This window comes from Crassostrea angulata, chromosome 9 (assembly GCF_025612915.1).
Source record: "Crassostrea angulata isolate pt1a10 chromosome 9, ASM2561291v2, whole genome shotgun sequence".
NCBI lineage: Eukaryota > Metazoa > Mollusca > Bivalvia > Ostreida > Ostreidae > Magallana > Magallana angulata.
In genome coordinates this window covers 38,699,782-38,720,079 of record NC_069119.1, presented here as the reverse complement: position 1 = coordinate 38,720,079, position 20,298 = coordinate 38,699,782, and the positions used below count along the sequence as shown (strand labels likewise).

The window sequence follows — 20,298 nt, the reverse complement described above, 5'->3', positions numbered from 1 at the left end:
TCAACAGCAACTATTTCACTTGGCTTCGCCCCATGAAATAGTGGCTGTCTTGGAGGACAATAAACTTGCTATCATCCTCATACCCAGTGAATAGGTATATAATGTCCCATCCACATAAATTTCGAGTTATATAACCTCCCATTTGTAACCTGCAATTTCACAGTGTAAAGTCAACACAACAGTCTTAGCCGCAAGTTTCACCATTCAATTCGCATGTACGTATTAAACATTAGGGGTTTTCATATTGCATACCAATTCCAACAAGGGAGATCCCTCTAATGATGATCATTAAAATTCATTTTATGAATCTTAGCAACACTCATAAGCCTTCAATTGTGCAGCATCTCTTAAGGTGGCTCAAAACACCTTGAAATATTTTCTCAAATCAGCAGAAAATTACTTGATTATGATAGATATCATAATTGATAAGAAGTGTTTAAGTCAAATAGGCAAAAAATATGCAAATTTGGATGAACAATTACATTTTCAAAAATTTAATTCAATAAACAGTAACAAAAGCTCCAGGCGGACTAAAACTCAAACGCTTTAGAAACCCAATACTTTAACCATTAAGCTATGACGGTATACAACCCAATCAAACGATATTAAGAGTTCAACAAAACATTTAAATCGCCATCTTGTGAAGTAGTGTCTTAAAAAGTATAAGTCTAGGTGTAGTGATGTACCTTAATTTTACAAAAATATTAACGGGTACTTTATCCGAATGGTCCCTTGCTACCTTTAACTTAGTACATTTTATGAACAGATGTCTTTGTCTTAGAATAAGAAAGCTAATGCAATTCTGAGAAAAAAGTATACCACATATTGACAATTCCATTGAGGTTTAATAAACATATGGCCATTTAAGTGAACCCACCATTTCCAATTTCTTTTACTCAACACAGATTTACAGGGTTCTCCTTAGTAAAACATCTTTACCTGACCTTTTAGAGGTCAATTGTTGTTCAACCACCTTTAATAAGAAACCTTATTCAATACAACATACATCTACATGATATAATCTTGATAAAAGCATCACATAACTTAGAAATGCCCTTACATGTATACCCACCCCCTATCTTTTGATTTTCATAAAAAGTCATGGTTTGAAATCTTTTACCTAATTTTCTGAAACTTGTGGCAATTTCTATGAGTCATTTCTCACACATATTTGAAAACAATCATCAATGATACTAAAATTTGATCTTTTTATGTTTCTTGAATGATTTGTAGCATTTTAATAATTAAATAGACAAGTATTCCTGCATGTGATTTTTTTTTCCATGAAAAAAAGTAAGTTAACAATCATATTTATTAAATATCTAATCTATTCTGGTTTCTAGTCTCTTTTTAACCATGATAAAACAGTAAGATCAACAAGTTCAACATCTGCCTTATATAAAATTAAATTCAAACACACCCGGGTAGCTGGAGGCGGCGGAGAATTCCATTAAAAATGTTCAAATTTGACATGTTTTTTTCTACTTTTTTTATGCATATATACCTTAAAGGGATGAAAATAGATTGTTTCTTGCTCATTTCAAAAGTAATTATCATTGCTGGTGTTATTCAAAAGTCAAATGTACATTTACATATCCTACATGTAATCTTATGGAGAAAATTGGAAAGAGTTTGGGTGATTTTTCAACTATGTAAACACATCTAAATATCTTTATAAAATAAAAAATGAAGGAAACATAATTGCATACTTTTATTGAAAAACAAATTTTCACAACAATTATATTTCTTTAAACAGCCTTAATTTTGTTTTTCATAATTTCTTATCAAACATGAACAAACCACAATAGGACATGATGCTTTCTTAAAGTTCCATTATTGTTCATGCATTATCCGATTTAATTTGAATTACCGGTAGATAGTCTGTAGAACACAAGGAATATGCATGTGGGTAGAGGTGACAGGTTAACCTCAAGAGCTGAAACCACAAGAATCAACAGGTAAAAGCCATGTGGTAACAAGAGTCTGCTTTAAGCTGAAATAAAAAAAAAATAAATTAGCTGTGTTAACATACATGTACTTGTAATAGCTGTGTTTACATTAACATATACATAATATTTTTGGAAAAAATACACTGACCATGCAGTGTTATAAGTATGACATATCCAAATATATGACATTAACATTTAGCCAGTACAAAAACAAAAATGTGCATATCAAGTCATAATATCATAACATTAAAATAATTTCTTGGGTATAGACATATCAGATTGAGAGAGAGCGAGAGCAGGAGTGAGCGAGAGAGTTTGTTTTACTTGAAAAGCGACAGCAATATTTCAATTCATAAACTACAAAGGAATATTACCAATCCAAACAGTGTCAAAGTATAAGCTTCTGCTACGTGTATACCATGTTTTGTCAATTCTACTGGGGTTTATTGCGAATAAATTTAGTGAGGGTTTTTTTTTCTTACGAATTACATGTTTTAAAAACAATACTATGTATAATGCGCATAAAAATGAGGGATTAATAATACATGCTCATTTTAAAATTCAATGCACTTTGGATTTCTTTTACAAGATCGAGATATTTTTGTCATAAAATTAAGATGCCCTCTGACAGTTTCATGAGTCTTTGCCAAGATTAAAAGAGAGAGAGAGAGAGAGAGAGAGAGAGAGAGAGAGAGAGAGAGAGATCTGAGGCACATGCAGTAAAAATTATTTACATACTATGTAGATGTGATATGCATGTAAAGCTTACCTAAAATGAATCAATATGTATAAAAGATAATCTAATCTCTCAAATTACAATGATTCTGTGAAATACTTATATCTTGAGAAGACTGTTTAATAGATATCATGGAACATTGACCTAAATTCTGAGCTTGATATAATATGAAATTTGAGACTTTTCATCTCGCACTCTGTTTTACATGCCTGTTACACAAGCAATAACCATATAGAGAGCGAGACAAAAGGTCTAATTTTAATTAGATTGAATATTTACTTTGTCAAATATATTTATTTAATTAAACACAAGCCTGAGTTTTTTAATTTATAAATTCAGTGAAGGCGATATTGTAAAGATCTGCTATATTTAAATATTTGGGTAAAGTTATCATCATGCATACATGCACTCTAATTACAACATTCTATTCTTGTGTACCTTAGGACTCCCACCGCTTTTAATTTTAAATTCTTCATGCAATTTACTACTGATATCCTTTCTTCACTTGCCTCGGATAGTCTTTTAAACACCATCACCAGTCCCGTAAATTCATGTGGTCCACTTTGTTTACATGTAAAAATGGCGACTCTCGATCTCGATGTAAATTCAACATACTTGATTTCCCGAGGTCGGTAGCGTGTTTCGGAGAAAGTCTGAGGCAAATAAAGAGGCGATATCAGTAGTAAATTGCATGAAGAATTTAATGGTACTAATTGTTTTCACAGAATTTGCGTATAAATAAGGTAAATCAGTCCAAAACTAGCGCACGTTTTTCTGCGCAATAAATATACATGTACAATTTTTTCAATGGGTGGCCCTGTAGCTCTCCGGTCTGTCATTATTTTTTCCCGGAGAGCTACAGTTCTGCAGCTACCGTGAAAATACACTGGACAGATAATATTCCGAGATTCCGCTGACTCTAACGCCCGCTTTTATATTGTGACGTACTTCAAAAGCGGAGGTTAGAGTCAGAGGAATCTCGGATTAGATTGAAAAGACTAAGTGCAAATACTCTGAAAAGAAAAAGTAAATACGACATATCCTGTATTGAAACATACCTTTATAATCTGTCATACGTTAGTTGAGCTGAAATTTCCACTATCGACGTCTTGCAGGCCTTGCTTTTTTTTAAAATGTAGACACACCGCTATCAGCTGTTCGTTCGCAGTCAAAACATGGCGAGTTGAAATGGGGAATCGTACGATGATTATTTCGATTAAAACTAATAAGACTAATAAAAACTAACAACGTAATTATCGATCGAAATAACTAAATTGTATCGATAAACACTTTAATTAACTATTAAAAAACAGAGTCCGGTTTTATGACCTGCACGAATTGTTTTCAGCAGGAGTTACTTTCAGTGTGAATTTTACACTATTTTTTAAACCAAGAACACGGAATCAAAATTTCCGGAAAAATCAATATTTAAACCCCGATATCTCTGCAATGCATCATCCGATTTGAAAAAGAATTTCAGTTTTGTATTAAGCTTTGCAAACTCTACAATATGCATATAATTTTGTGTTTTATATATAGTTTAATTATCAGTACGAATTGTTTTCAGTAGAAATTACTTTCAGTGTGAAATATGCACTATTTTTAAAACCAAAAACACGGAATCAAAATTTCCGGAAAGATCAATTTTTAAACCCCGATATCTCTGAAATGCATCATCCGATTTGAAAACGAATTTTAGTTTTGCATTTAGCTTTGCAAACTCTACAACATGCATATAATTTTATTATTCGCTCAAAAAAATGAAAATTCCGAAAAATTAGAATCACTTCCGGTTTCGACCGGAAGTTACAAAATATTTTTTTTTGTAAATTTGCCATAAGTAAATCCGCAGATTTACAATCACAGAGAATTTCAAGTCTTTATAAACAACCGTTTACGAGAAAAGTCCTGGACAAAATCACTTTTTGAAATTTTTAAAAATGACATAACTAGAAAACGGAAGTGACTTAATGACTGAAAGTTAAAAATCTTCAAGGGACAACTATTTTACATAATCTCTGAAAATTTCTTGCAAATCGGTTGAATAGTTTTTGAGATATAAAGCAAAAAAGAAGTCAGAAGGAAAAACAAGAAGAATAATAATAATAAAACTAGAGCAAAGCTCGTTGCAAAGCAACGAGTGGGTCTTCCGTTAATGTCGGATGTAAAGCTGGAAGTTCCTGTAAGAAGCAGAGCTCCTAAACCAATAACAAAAGTAACTAAAATAAAAAGATGAAAACAATCGAATTATTCCTGGTACGACATAACAATATCCGAATCATTTTAAGTACGACTTAACAAAAACCTTTCTGATTTCAAGAACGACTTAACAAAAAAATCCGAATGTGTTTAAGTACGACTTAGCAATTATTTTTGGTACGAGTTAATTTCACTTTAAACAAAACGCTATTTTTTAAACCAAGGACGCAGAATCAAAATTTCCGGAAAAATCAATTTTTAAACCCGGATATCTCTGTAATGCATCGTCCGATTCAAAAACGGATTTCAGTTTTGAACTCAGCATAAAAATTACTGTAAGATACGTACGTAAAATTTTTAAAATTGAAAAACATGAAAATTAAAAAAAATTGGTTTTTTTCCGGTTTCGACCGGAAGTGTCCGAATTGAGTTTCCAGCCTTATGTCATAAGTAAAACGATTGTTCTACCTTCTCTGTAAATCTCATAGCTTTATCTTAAATCAAAAATGAGAAAAGCTCCGGACAAAATCACTTTTTAAAACGTGAAAAACGTCAATATCTGACGAAATTGATGACGTCATCAAATAATTTTTTCATATCATAGAGATCTTTTAGATACACATTACACCTGTAAATTTCAAAACAATCGATGCAAGCGTTTTTGAAATATTTGAGTTGGAAAAAAAATAAAAAGAACTAGATACGATCTCGTTACGAGTAACGAGTAGGTCTTCCGTTCAATCTTTAAACGATACAATTAAAATATCAATGGAATTTCAAAATCCCCCCTCCACTCCCTGATAGTGTATAGGATTGTCAATATCCTTTAAGTTATCTATAATAGAGTTTGCAAGTTTCTTGACCCCTAATTTAAGGGGCCAGCCCCTTTTTCTTGAATTCAGTCGAAAGGTCTCACAAATTCTAACATTTTTTGTTCTTACACCTATTTAAAATTGTTGATCATTTTTGAGATACAAATGATTTAATATTTTAGGGGCCAGCCCCCTAGATCCTTAATGGGGACAGACATTGGTGTTTTGATTGATGGAATCAATTAGAATCATCAATACAGATATTTTCTCTTCTACAATGCTTAACAAAATATGTCTCCTTCTCTAGATATATTGCGTCAAAATATTAGTACTTTGGCCCCTAAACCTCCTAATTACGACATAAATGGGCGTGGCATTGATTTTTTCTGATAGATATTGTAATGATCAACAACTTTGCTTCTATAATGCATAACAAAATCTTTTTCGTTTTTAAGTTATCTGTAATAGAGTTTACGACAGTCTTGGCCCCTAAATAAAGGGGCTAGCCCCTTTTTCTTGAGTTCAGTCGAAAGTTCTCATGAATAATAACATTTTTTGTTCTTACACCCATCTAAAATTGTTGATCATTTTTGAGATACAAATGATTGAATATTTTAGGGGCCAGCCCTCTAGATCCTTAATGGGGACAGACATTGGTGTTTTGATTAATGAAATCGATTAGAATCGTCAATACAGATATTTTCTCTTCTACAATGCTTAACAAAATATGTTTACTTCTTTGGCTATATTGCGTCAAAATTTAAGTACTTTGGCCCCTAAAAATCCCTAGTTACGTAATACATGGGCGTGGCAATAATTTTTTCTAATAGATATTGGTACGATCAACAACTTTGCTTCTATAATGCATTACAAAATCTTTATCGTTTTTAAGTTATTTGTAATAGAGTTTAAGAGTGCCTTGGCCCCTAAAAAAAGGGGCCAGCCCCTATTTCTTGGTTTTGTTTGAAAGAACTTTCAATTCTCTACCACTTTTATTATATATGTTTTAAGAAAATATGAACTGATAAAAAGATACAGATAAAAAAGTATGAAAATTTTGATTAAAATTTCGTATCCATTTTTCGAGCCCAGGCGAGCTCCTAAACTTTGCGCCTCTGGCGTAAAAAAACTGCATTGTGCACAACTTCAATCTATGGTCTACCTATCCTGAAAATTTCATATTCATATCTCTGATAGTCTCTGAGTTTATGTCTGCACAAAATGGGTCGTAAAAACTTACAAAATCGGCCGTAAATCGGAACCGGAAGTGACGATTTCAAAATTTAAAAAAACTTCTAGAATTATGACCACTGGCAATCATCTGTGAAAAAATGGTCGAAATCGGCCGAATAGTTTTTGAGATATCGCGTGCACAAAATTTGTGGAAAAAAATAATAATAATAACTAGATACGATCTCGTTACGAGTAACGAGTAGGTCTTCCTTGCGATTTTTGTTTTAAATCATACCATGAATAATCGATACAATTTCAGAATTACCCCCCCCCCCCCCCAACCCCACACACACACACTTTCAGATAATGTATACAAATCCCTAATTACGTAATAAATGGGTGTGGCAATGAGTTTTCCAGATAGATATTGCTACAATCAACAACTTTGCTTCTAAATTGCATTACGAAATCTTAATCGTTTTTATGTAATTTGTAATTGACTTTACAAGTCATTTGCCCCCCTCACCCCCCCAAAAAAGGGGCCAGCCCCTTTTTCTTGATTTCTTTGAAAAGGTCTTAAGAATACTAACATTTTTTGTTCTTACACCCATCTAAAATTGTTGATCATTTTTGAGATACAAATGATTGAATATTTTAGAAGCCAGCCCTTTAGATCCTTAATGGGGACAAAAATTCGTGTTTTGATAAGTGGAATCGGTTTCAATCATAAATTCAAACATTTTCTCCTCTTTGATGTCTAACAAAATATTTCTACTTCTCTAGATATATCGTGTCAAAGTTTAAGTACTTTGGCCCCTAAAAATCCCTAATTACGCAATAAATGGGCGTGGCAATGATTTTTTCTGATAGATATTGGTACGATTAACAACTTTGCTTCTATAATGCATTACAAAATCTTTATCGTATTTAAGTTATTTGTATTATAGTTTACAAGTGTCTTGGCCCCTAAAAAAAAGGGGCCAGCCCCTTTTTGTTGAATTTGTTGGAAAGCACTTTTTATTATCTACCACTTTTATTATATATATATGTTAACAAAATATTAACTGATAAAAAGATACAGATCAAAGCGTATGAAAATTTTGATTCAAAATTCGTATCCAATTTTCGAGCCCAGGCGAGCTCCTAAATTTTGCGCCTCTGGCATAAAAAAACTGCATTGTGCACAACTTCAATCTATGGTCTACTTATTCTGAAAATTTTATATTCATAGCTCTGATAGTCTCTGAGTTTATGTCTGCACAAAATTGGTCGTAAAAATTTACAAAATCGGCCGTAAATCGGAACCGGAAGTGACGATTTCAAAATTTCAAAAAACTTCTAGAATTATGACCTTTGGCAATCATCTGTGAAAAAATGATCGAAATCGGCCGAATAGTTTTCGAGATATCGCGTGCACAAAATTTGGGGAAAAAAATAATAATAACTAGATACGATCTCGTTACGAGTAACGAGTAGGTCTTCCGTTTAATTTTTTAAACGATTCGATAAAAATATCAATGAAATTTCAGAATTCTCCCTCAACCACCTCCTTTTAGATAATGTATACGATTGTCAATATCCTTTAAAATGCTTAACAAAGAGTTTTGCTTTTTAACATACAGCACATTAAAGATTTAAGATTTTAGTCCCCTAAAATCTCTAATTACGTCATCAATGGGTTTGGAAATGAGTTTTACAAACAGATATTGCTGCTATCAACAACTTTGCTTCTATAATGCATAACAAAATCTTGATCATTTTTAAGGTATGAGTAATAGAGTTTAGGAGTCTATTGGCCCCTAATTTAAGGGGCCAGCCCCTTTTTCCTGATTTTATACGAAAGGTCTCATGAATACTAACATTTTTTGTTCTTACATCCATCTAAAATTGTTGATCACTTTTGAGATACAAATGATTGAATATTTTAGGGGCCAGCCCTCTAGATCCTTAATGGGGACAGAAAATCGTGTTTTGATAAGTGGAATCAATTTAAATCATTTATTCAAACATTTTCTCTTCTATGATGTCTAACAAAATATGTATACTTCTCTAGTTATTTTTCGTCAAAGTTTAAGTACTTTGGCCCCTAAAAATCCCTAATTACGTAATAAAAGGGCGTGGCAATGATTTTTTCAAATAGATATTGGTACGATCAACAACTTTGCTTCTATAATGCATTACAAAATCTTAATCGTTTTTAAGTGACTTGTAATAGAGTTTACGAAGGCCTTGGCCCCTAAAAAAAGGGGCCAGCCCCTTTTTCTTGATTTGTGTGAAAAGGTCTTAAGAATACAAATATTTTTTGTTCTTACACCCATGTGAAATTGTTGATCATTTTTGAGATACAAATGATTGAATATTTTAGGGGCCAGCCCTCTAGATCCTTAATGGGGACAGAAAATCGTGTTTTGATAAGTGGAATCAATTTAAATCATTTATTCAAACATTTTCTCTTCTATGATGTCTAACAAAATATGTATACTTCTCTAGTTATTTTTCGTCAAAGTTTAAGTACTTTGGCCCCTAAAAATCCCTAATTATGTAATAAAAGGGCGTGGCAATAATTTTTTCTAATAGATATTGGTACGATCAACAACTTTGCTTCTATAATGCATTACAAAATCTTTATCGTTTTTAAGTTATTTGTAATAGAGTTTAAGAGTGCTTTGGCCCCTTAATAAAGGGGCCAGCCCCTTTTTATTGATTTTGTTGGAAAGAACTTTTAATTCTCTACCACTTTTGTTATATATGTCTAAACAAAATATCAACTGATAAAAAGATATAAATCAAAACGTGTGAAAATTTTGATTGAAAATTCGTGCCCAATTTTCGTGCCCAGGCTAGCTCCAAGAAATGGCGCAACAGGCATTAAACAACTACATGCTGCACAACTTCAAACTTTAGTCTACCTATCCTGAAAATTTCATATTCATATCTCTTATGGTTTCCGAGTTTATAGCTGCACAAAATGGGTCGTCAAAAATTACAAAATGGCCGACAATTCGGTACCGGAAGTGACTACGAAAAAATTAAGAAAAATGTATGAAGTTTTGATCACGTCCAACCATCTGTGAAAAAATGGTTGAGATCGGTCGAATAGATTTCGAGAAATCTCGTGCACAAAATTTGGAAAAAAAAAATAATAATAATAATAAGAAACAGTACGAAAACAATAAGGTCTTCCGCTGGAAACGGAAGACCTTAATAAGAAACAGTACGAAAACTATAAGGTCTTCCGTTGGAAACGGAAGACCTTAATAATAATAACTAGAGCAAAGCTCGTTGCAAAGCAACGAGTGGGTTTTCCGCTAATGTCGAAAGCAACGCTAGAAGTACGTCTAAGAAGCAGAGTTCTTAATCTAGTAACAAAGAAACCTAAGTACAAAAAGATAAAAAAAACGAATGATTCTTGGTACAACTTAACATAATCCGAATGTTTTTAAGTACGACTTAACCGAAAACCCTTATCCATTTCAAGAACGACTTAACAAAAAAAACAATGTGTTTAAGTACGACTTAACACATTTGACTTCATTTTAGGTACAAGTTTACTTTACCATGAACTAACATCTTTTTTCTTAACCCAGAATGCAAAATTAAAATTTACGTAAAAAATCAATTTTGTTTAAAACATAATTCTGAGCAAATTTTCCTCTTCACTGCTTTTCAAAGGGTTGACCTTTCGTACTGTGTGCTCGTTGCGTCATTAATTGTCGGAAACTTATCGATGTAAAGTTTACTTTACTGTACCTCTATGAATATTTTCTATGTAAAATTACTATGAACCAGACAACATTGAAATGGTGAACATTTCAAAGGGCCCCGCTTATGTTATTTCAGAGAATTCTGCTTTGACCTTGACCTATAACTTGAAATTTTTCCAGCTGGCATAGAACTTTTAATTCAATTTCATTCCCCTAAAATACATGCATTTTTGTTCAATCTGACCAAGATTAAGCTTAATTGGAAAATAATCTACTGTCTAAAACTAATTTTAAAAAGATCTGCTATGACATCACATTGACATACTTGGTTCAAGGTCACTGCACGCCATTAACCACTTAACTCTGTAAAGGTAAAATATTAGCCAAATAGGGGCTAAAAGGAGAGTATATCTATGCTCTTAAAATATGGATTTTTGTGTGATCTGATATGACCTTGACTCTTCATCTACAAATATCATTCGAGGTCATTGCATATATTTTGATCAAAGGCATCATGTGGGTGAAGTATGAGGCTAAATGGAGCAAAGGGAGAGAAGATATACTCCAGACAAGGATTTTTAAGAATATAATTCTGCTATGACCTTCACAGTTTCTTTTCACTGAAAATAGGTTCAAGGTCACTACACACCCTTTCACCCTTTACTCAAAAGCTCTGCTTATGTGAAGTGTGAGCCAAATAGGGGTTAGTAGAAATTATACATGCTCTCAAAAAAGGATTTTTGCATGATCTGATATGATCTTCACCAGTTACCTAGAAATTTCAAGCAAGGTCACTGCACATCGTTTAACCATAGAGACACCCTGTGAGTATAAGCCAGATTGGACCAAAGGGAAAAAAGATATGCCCCAGACAAGGATTTTATATATATAATTCTGCTATGACCTTAACCTTATACCTAAAAACATGGTTCAAGGTCACTGCACATCCTTCAACCAAAGGAACCCTGTGGATGAGGTATGAGCCATATTGGGCCAAGGGGAGAGAAGCTATGCTCCTGTCAAGCCATCTCGGATGGACAGATGGACAAATTGATCACTAGAAGGCGCCCGCATAAACATGCCTTTTTATCTAATTTAAAATAGTATCCATGCTATCTGCCCATGGTGAATAGTCATCAAAACTATTCATCAGCAGAATTTGATTTCCCTCCTTTTTAAGGTGGTATGGGACATCTGTCGATATTAATGTGGATTAAAGTACTGTATAATTGAAAAATTTTCACCGGTTTAGAATTTTCAAATTTTACAATATTTAACCAAAAAATAGCTTTTAGAAATATTTGAAAAGGTAAAAATTGTAAAAACCCCAGCGGGATTCGAACTCATGACTTACAGGTTCCTAGTAAACCCTCTAACCCACTGTGCTAAGGAGTTAGGTGACCATTTTTGAAAAGAAACTACATGTACTGATACAATTACACTTTATTTTATTGTTTATTTCGATAAACAATAAGTCACAACATGGAAGTGTCCCATATCACCTTAAACTCGGAACACCTCTGACCTAATAAGATCGCCGCATTAAATACAAAGTTTGATTTAACTCTAATTTGTTTATCATCAAGAAATTCTGCATTGCTGGCAAATAAAGTTTTCTTCTGTATAATGAAATACCAATTAACTGACTATTCGGACAATAGCAAGTTTATTGTCCCACTCCACAGCAACTATTTCCCTTGGCTTTGCCTCGTTAAATAGTTGCTGTCTTGGGGGACAATAAACTTGCTATTGTCCTCATACCCAGTAAATACTAAATAGGCATATCATATCCCATCCACCTACATTTCATGTTATATAACCTTCCATTTGTAACCTTCAATTGCACTGTAAAGTCAACATATCTGTCATAGCCGCAAGTTTCACAATTTATTTCTGCTTCTCATGTACTTAAAATTAGGGGCCTTAATATTGCTTACCAATTCCAATAAGAGACATCCCTCTAACTATTGATAATCATTAAAATTCATTTCATAAATCTACGCAACAATGATAAACCTTCAAGTACAGTCACTCTCAATTTTACAAAAATATTGACGGTACTTTATCCGAAACTGTTCCTTGTACCTTTAACTTAGTAAACTAACATTTTTATGAAAAGGCGGTTTGTCTTAGAATAAGAAAGCTAATGCAATTCTGAGAAAAAGAATACCACATATTGCCAATTCCATTGAGGTTTAATAAAAATATGGCCATTTAAGTGAACCCAACATTTCCAATTTCCTTAAGTAAACACAGATTAACAGGGTTCTCCATAGTAAAACATCTTTACCTGACCTTTTAGAGGTCAACTTTTGTTCAACCACCTTTAAAAAGAAACCTTATTCAATACAACATATGCCTACATGATATAATCATGATAAAAGCTTCACATCACATAGAAATACCCTTACATGTATACCCCCCCCCCCCCCCATCTTTTGATTTTCATAAAAAGTCATGGTTAAAAATGTTTTACCTAATTTTATGAAACGTGTGGCAATTTCCTTGAGTCATTTCTCACACATATTTGAAAACAATCATCAATGATTCTAAAATTTGATCTTTATTTGTTTATTGTATGATTTGTACCATTTTAATTAACAAATAGACAGCTGTCCTGCTTGTGATTTCTTGTTTTCATGAAAAAAGTAAGCTAACAATCATATTTAGTGAATATCTAATCTATTCTGATTTCTAGTCTCCTTCTAACCATGCTAAAACAGTAAGTTACAACCTACAAGTTAGACATCTGCCTTAAATTAGAATTAAATTCAAACACACCCAGGTAGCTGGAGACAGAGTTGATTTCAATGAAAAATGTTCAAATTTGACATGTTTTTCTCCTTTTTTTATGCATATATACCTTAGAAAGGTAGAAATAGGTTGTTTCTTGTTCATTTCAAAAGAAATTATCATAGCAGATGTTATTTCAAAGTCAAATGTACATTTACATATCCTACATGTAATCTTAATGCAGACAATTAAATAGAGGGGGGGGGGGGGGGTTTCAATTATGTAAACACATCTAAATATCTTTATGAAATAAAAAATAAAGGAAACATAATTGCATACTTTTATTGAAAAACAAATTTTCACAGCAATTATGAATTTCTTTAAACAGCCTTAATTTTGTTTTCATAATTTCTTATCAAACACAAACCACAACATGGCATGATGCTTTCTTCAAGTTCCATTATTGTTCATGAATTATCGGATTTGATTTGAATTACCGGTAAATAGTCTGTAGAACACAAGGAATATGCATGTGGATAGAGGTGACAGGTTAATCTCAGGAGCTGACCCACAAGAATCAACAGGTACCGGTAAAAGCCATGTGGTAACAAGAGTCTGTTTTGAGCTGAAATAAAAAAAAAAATAATTAGCTGTGTTTACATACATGTACTAGTAATAGCTGTGTTTACATTAACATATGCATAGTATTTCTGGAAAAAATACACTGACCATGCAGTGTAATAAGTATGACATATCCCAATACATGACATAACATTTAGGCAGTACAAGATCAAAAATTTGCATATCAAGTCATAATATAATATTAAAAAAATTTCATAGGTATAAACACTTATCAAATTGAGAGAGAGAGAGTTTGAGAGAGAGAGAGTTTATTACCGTACTTGTAGTGCAACAGTCAATATTTCAATTCGTAAATTACAAACGAATATTACCCACCGAACAGCGTCAAAGTACATGTACTGGTATTAGCTTCTGGTATACCATTTTTTATCAATTCTACTGTGTTGTTTTTTTTGCAAATAAATTTAGCGAGGGTTTTTGTTTATTTTCGTATAAATTACATGTTTTAAAAACAATACTATGTGTAATAAGCATAAAACATGTATGAGTAAACTTAATGAAGAATTTTTAATAGATAATTTTTCACAGAATGTGGTACATTACATGTATGTCAATCTTTATAAAACTAGCGTATATTTCATGCGCCATAAATTGCAAGTTTTTTGTAAATATCATTTACTTGCATGATAGGTATATATGGTCTAACCAAAATTTTCTTCATAAAGCTACAGCTGTATGTACCACATATATGTTTTGTAACAAGTATACATTTTTTAAAAAAATACCCAAATTCCAACAGTTGAAATAAACTCAACTCATTCTCTGATAAGTTCATTGTGTTTTGTGCGTGCATATCTTATTTGCCTGCTGCAACAGCAGCCAATCAGCGGTAAGCTGAATCCACAAAAAGAAAGTTTGTGTTTTAGGAGCGGGTAAATTGTTTATGCGACACTGTCAAGAAAACCACACCAAATAATAACAAGAAACATAAATATTCACTTAAATGTATTGTGTTGTATAGTAAAGGTTTTTAACACTTATTGTATCTTGCAAAACATGTGATGACCCTTAATCATCTGTCATATATTTGATATACATGTATATGTAAAAGATGGGAGAAATAACGACGGAACAAACTGGGATTTGAACCTGGCCCTCTGAATCTCTAGTCAAGTGCTCTACCAACTGAGCTACATGTATCTGGCACCGGTATTCAAACCAGTCTGACCGTCACATTCCTCCCCCCTTAAATGATCTTCACCCTTGAAGATCACCCCTGGCAGGAGTTAACCTGTTAGTTCCAGGGGTTGGTCACAACACCAATATTGTAACAGGATGGGAGAAATAATGAAGGACCAAACCGGGATTTGAACCTGGGCCCCCTGAATCTCTAGTCAGGTGCTCTACCAACTGAGCTATCTGGCACTGGTATTCAAACCGGTCTGATCGTCACATATATGAAGAATTATTTTAAACAATGTTGTTCAATAAAAATTAACACTCGCAACCTTCAGTTTTTGTCTGTAATTAATCAATATTGGCGTGCGATCAGTTCTCACTGAGTACCATTTCTCACCAGTGCATTGTTACGTCATTTTATCAGCACATAAAATTATATACGAAAATATGATGTAACAGTGCACCAGCTAGAAATGGTCCTCGGCGAGAACTGCTCGCACGCCAGTACTGCCAGTAGTCAGATTAAAAAAAGAATAAAAAATTACATTTAAAACATTAACAAGGACAATTTAAGTACACATCATAACTGCTAAACAAGAAAAATTATGTGAACTGGTAGAATGGTACGCATAGTTCTAACTTGTAAACTACATGTACAAGTACATGTACCGGGTACCCGTTGGTCTGCTAAACCTCTCTAATGATACAATGATCGGCATCTTAAAGATATTAAAGTCATGTTTTAACTCATAAGTCTGAAGTATACAATTTTATTTACTTGAAGTTATGTCTACAGGGTATTCATGACTACATTTGGAGTCTTCTGTACAAGAATATATGATATCAGGATATGTTTCTAATTAGACCCTGCTTTGAATTTTGAGTTGAAAATTCACAATCTGTTATTTTTTTAAATAGATAAATTCAGTTACCCTTTCCAGTCCCCCATAAACCTCGAGCGAGTCTAAACATCCATGAAACATGTAAAAATTACACGTAAGTAAACAAACACCCACACCATAACAAAAACATTTAACAGTGTGCACGTACTTACATGTACATCAATACTATATACTAAATTTTAACCAGTCAACAAGAACCTTTAAAAGGAGTAAAAGCCTCACCTTCTTCAGTAACATCCACATAAATCACACACTTTAATGTCCATCTTTTCTCCTTTATCACTCGTAGCTTATCAACGACTGATCGTCGACAGAAGTGTGGCTGTCTGAATTTCCTCGTAAACGATTCACACGAGAAAAATATCCTCCTTAAACAAATATGTAGTATTGTTCCCTGTGCATGTTCATATGTTTCACAGTAAATTGAAAATGCATGTGTACACCGAAAGAATACACAACTTCTCTTCTGCATTACGGCTCTCTCTTTTCTACAATGCCGTTCGTTACTGTTTACATTCGGCGCGCGCGCGGGGGTTACAAACAGGGGCGCCCCGACAGATAGTTGCACATAGAACGTTTAGATAATGTGTGTTCATTGAATTCATAAATGATATAGATGAAAAAAATGAAATTGAATCACAACAATTTATCTAAGACGCAACACAACGTAATGTAGTAAATGCCTGGGCCTTAAAGTGGCATTTGTTCGCTTGTGTGTCTATATAGACATATTAACTCGTTCATGTACGATTCTCACATATTTGTTTTATAAAATTTGAAAAAAAATATAGCACAGAACTTGTTTAATTTGATACCAAATGACATTATTTAATATATTAACAATAACTGAATTCTTTTTTTTTCATAAAATGATAACGATTTTTGCTATCAGAAAAATACGTGCATGAGCTACTGACCCCTAATTATAGGGGCCAGCCCTTTTTTCTTAATTTTAAATGAAAGCTCTCGTTATTCTATACAACTTTTGTTCTATATGTATTAACAAAATATTTTTAGTTTAAAGGTTATTACACAAAAAGCAACAAAATTTCAGCCCCAAAAAAATCTTAAACTTTGGCGACAAATAGCTCAAAAACTAACAAAGAAATTACCAAAATTTTCATGCCAGCAAAACTATAAAATGTTACCGACAATTTCGCCAAATTTCATGCATCTATCATCTGTAGTTCCCGAGATCAACTCTGGACAAAAGACCCCCCAATTTTCAATTAAAGGGCAATAACTCATAACCGGAAGTGAATTTTAAAATTTTGAAAAAAAACGTCTAGAGATATTAATATCATCTACGTACCCTGAAAGTTTCATAGCAATCAGACAACAAACTTTCGAGAAATCTCGTGCACAAAATTTGCGGGAAAAAAAAAAAAATAATAATAAGAAACAGTAGAATAACAGAAGGGTTTTCCGTTGAAAAACGGAAAACCCTAATAAGAAACAGTACGAAAACAATAAGGTCTTCCGTTGGAAACGGAAGACCTTAATAATAATAATAAGAATAAGAAACTAGAGCAAAGCTCGTTGCAAAGCAACGAGTGGGTCTTCCTTTAATGTCGGAAGTAAAGCTGGAGGTTCCTGTAAGAAGCAGAACTCTTAAACCAATGACAAGAGTAACTAAAATAAAAAGATGAAAAAAATCGAATATTCCTGGTACGACTTAACAAAATACGAATGAATATAAGTACGACTTAATAAAAAACTTTCCGATTTTAAGAACAACTGAACAAAAAAAAATCCGAATGTGTTCAGGTACGACTTAGCAATTATTTTTGGTACGAGTTAATTTTACTTTGAACATTACGCTATTTTTTAAACCAAGGACGCGGAATCAAAATTTCCGGAAAAATCAATTTTTAACCCCCGATATCTCTGTAATGCATCGTCCGATTTTCAAACGGATTTCAGATTCGTGTTCAGCATAACAAACTCTACAAACCTCGTAAACATTTTAAATTAAAACGAAAAATTCGAAAATTCGAAAATTTAAAACACTTCCGGTGTAGACCGGAAGTGACGGAAACTAATTTCCAGTCTTATGTCCAAATAAAAACGATCATTGCTTCAACACAGAAAATTCCAAGTCTTTATCTTGAACCGTTTTTGAAAAACGCCCTGGACAAAATTACTTTTTTAAAATTTAAAAATTGACGTAACGTAAAAACGGAAGTGACGTTGTAGTTGAAAATTTTAAAAACTTTGAGGCACAATAATGCTTCATAATCCCTGAAAGTTTCATGTAAATCTGTTGAAAACTTTTTGACATATTAAGCTTTGAAAAAGTCAGAAAAATAAAGAAAAAGAAAAATAATAATAATGAAAAAGAAACAATAGAATAACAAGAGGGTCTTCCGTTGAAAACGGAAGACCCTAAAAAAAGAAACCGTAGAAAAACAAAAGGGTCTTCCGTTGAAAACGGAAGACCCTAAAAAAACAATAGAATAACAAGAGGGTCTTCCGTTGAAAACGGAAGACCCTAATAATTACACGGGTAGGATTATTTTTTTAATGTTCTTATTCTAAGGGATGTGGGTCTATGTCAATCTTATGGGAGATTTCCACATTAAATGAGTATTTATAAATAAATATTTACATCTACCAAGTATTATTCCCTCTATTTCTTACGGAAACTTTAGTGAATTCATAGCTATATAGAAACAGCCAGAATGAAATCTACACGCCCGTTTATTGATTGGTCGAAATCTACAGCGGCTGAAACTGACAAGAAAGTGACAGGGCCAAACTTGACACGCCCAGTTTATCGATTGGTCGAGACCTACAACTACCTAGGAAAAATCACGCACTGCACGAAATAATCATGACGACGTCAGCCTCAAAGTCTCACAGGAGACGATTTGGCTGTTTCTTTTAGTTAACGTACTTACGTACATTAACAGTAATTTAGTGAATTTTACTTACTTTTCATAATCAATTTATCAATTGGCTAAAAGAAAGATGTTAATATAAACAATAAAATGCTTTCTTTGATGATTCATTCGGGTAATGAAGGTAGCGATCATTGCAGAAAAAATTTACATAACCCGCTAACGCGGGATATGTATTTTTTCTGCAATGTCGCTACCTTCATATCCCGAATGAATCACCAAAGAAAGCATTTTATTGTTTAAAAGATTATATGTAAGGAAAATTTAATGAGGGTTGGGATATCCTTAACCTCCCGGCTAAATCACCAACGGTTTCCTGCTCTCAGTTACTTATTGCTACAACCGACTGACAGTGTTGAATTAATTATAATTAAAGTATTGTTCAAAATATGTATGTAGATTGAATAATAATGTTATATTAAATATGGACACATATGCAAATATCAATCTCATTAAGGAACTTGTCAATCCTAAAAACATTACAACTGCTAGACCGATTATGTCGTTTTCTAAAACATGTTTCAACGCTAGAGAGGAGGGCCAACAATGAACACTTATACAATTTTATGAATACCAATCATTTTGCACTAGCTTTGATTTGTTCATCTAATGTTTTGTTCTCTGTAAATATATTAGTTAATGTTTAGCTTTTGCATGCTTATGTTTGATGTTTTGTTTTTATGTGACTCATATTCATGGTTATTCTGCCTGGTGCAGGCAGATAGCTAACCTTGCACAACGCACAACGCAAACAAAAGTCACACGGGTTTCATAGTTTATTTTGTGTGGAAAACGTTGCCGTCGTGAATAATATTGGTAAAAAACTACAACAGATAGAAATAACAAATTACTAAATAGGAAAATATAGAACCTTACTTCATACATAGAAAAAATATGTAAATTACTTTAAAGACCATAATGGCGTGCCATACTTTTGTGAATGTTTTATCTGCATAATAAAATTGTCATCTGTAACTAAACTTCAAAAATACAATTACAATCGATTTCAAACAGGTGGTAAAATTTCTCTTCTGGATGAAAAGTTTTACGCCTGTCATTGAACAATAGCATTGCAAAAGGTAACGCCCACCGATCCCGAAGAAAGCAAAAACGATTGACTGTGTTCACCCAATGGTGAAATAAGACGAACTTATTAAAAGAATTTCATGTTTTAACATAAACCGAAGTAGGATACGATATGAAAACCGACCAGTACTTACGTATTTTGATATGGTGTCCGGATAGGGCCATTTGCGTTAGCGCGACATCGCGTTCAGATAAACGAGACATCGCGCTAACACACAACACGCCGTCGCGCTAACGCAACTTTGCACAACACGCCGTCGCGCTAATGCAACTTTGCACAACACGCCGTCGCGCTAACACACAACACGCCGTCGCGCTAACGCAACTTTGCACAACACGCCGC

General features: G+C 33.1%; 1 long non-coding RNA gene across 1 annotated transcript; it reads right to left on the bottom strand.

The window, feature by feature from the left end:
• Positions 1–1,696: 1,696 nt before the first annotated feature.
• On the bottom strand, positions 1,697–3,851 carry LOC128163712 (uncharacterized). Its single transcript, XR_008240851.1, has 2 exons — positions 3,744–3,851; positions 1,697–1,993 (listed from the first exon to the last, which is right to left on the bottom strand). It is a non-coding gene; the product is annotated as an uncharacterized LOC128163712 (long non-coding RNA).
• Positions 3,852–20,298: the final 16,447 nt, after the last annotated feature.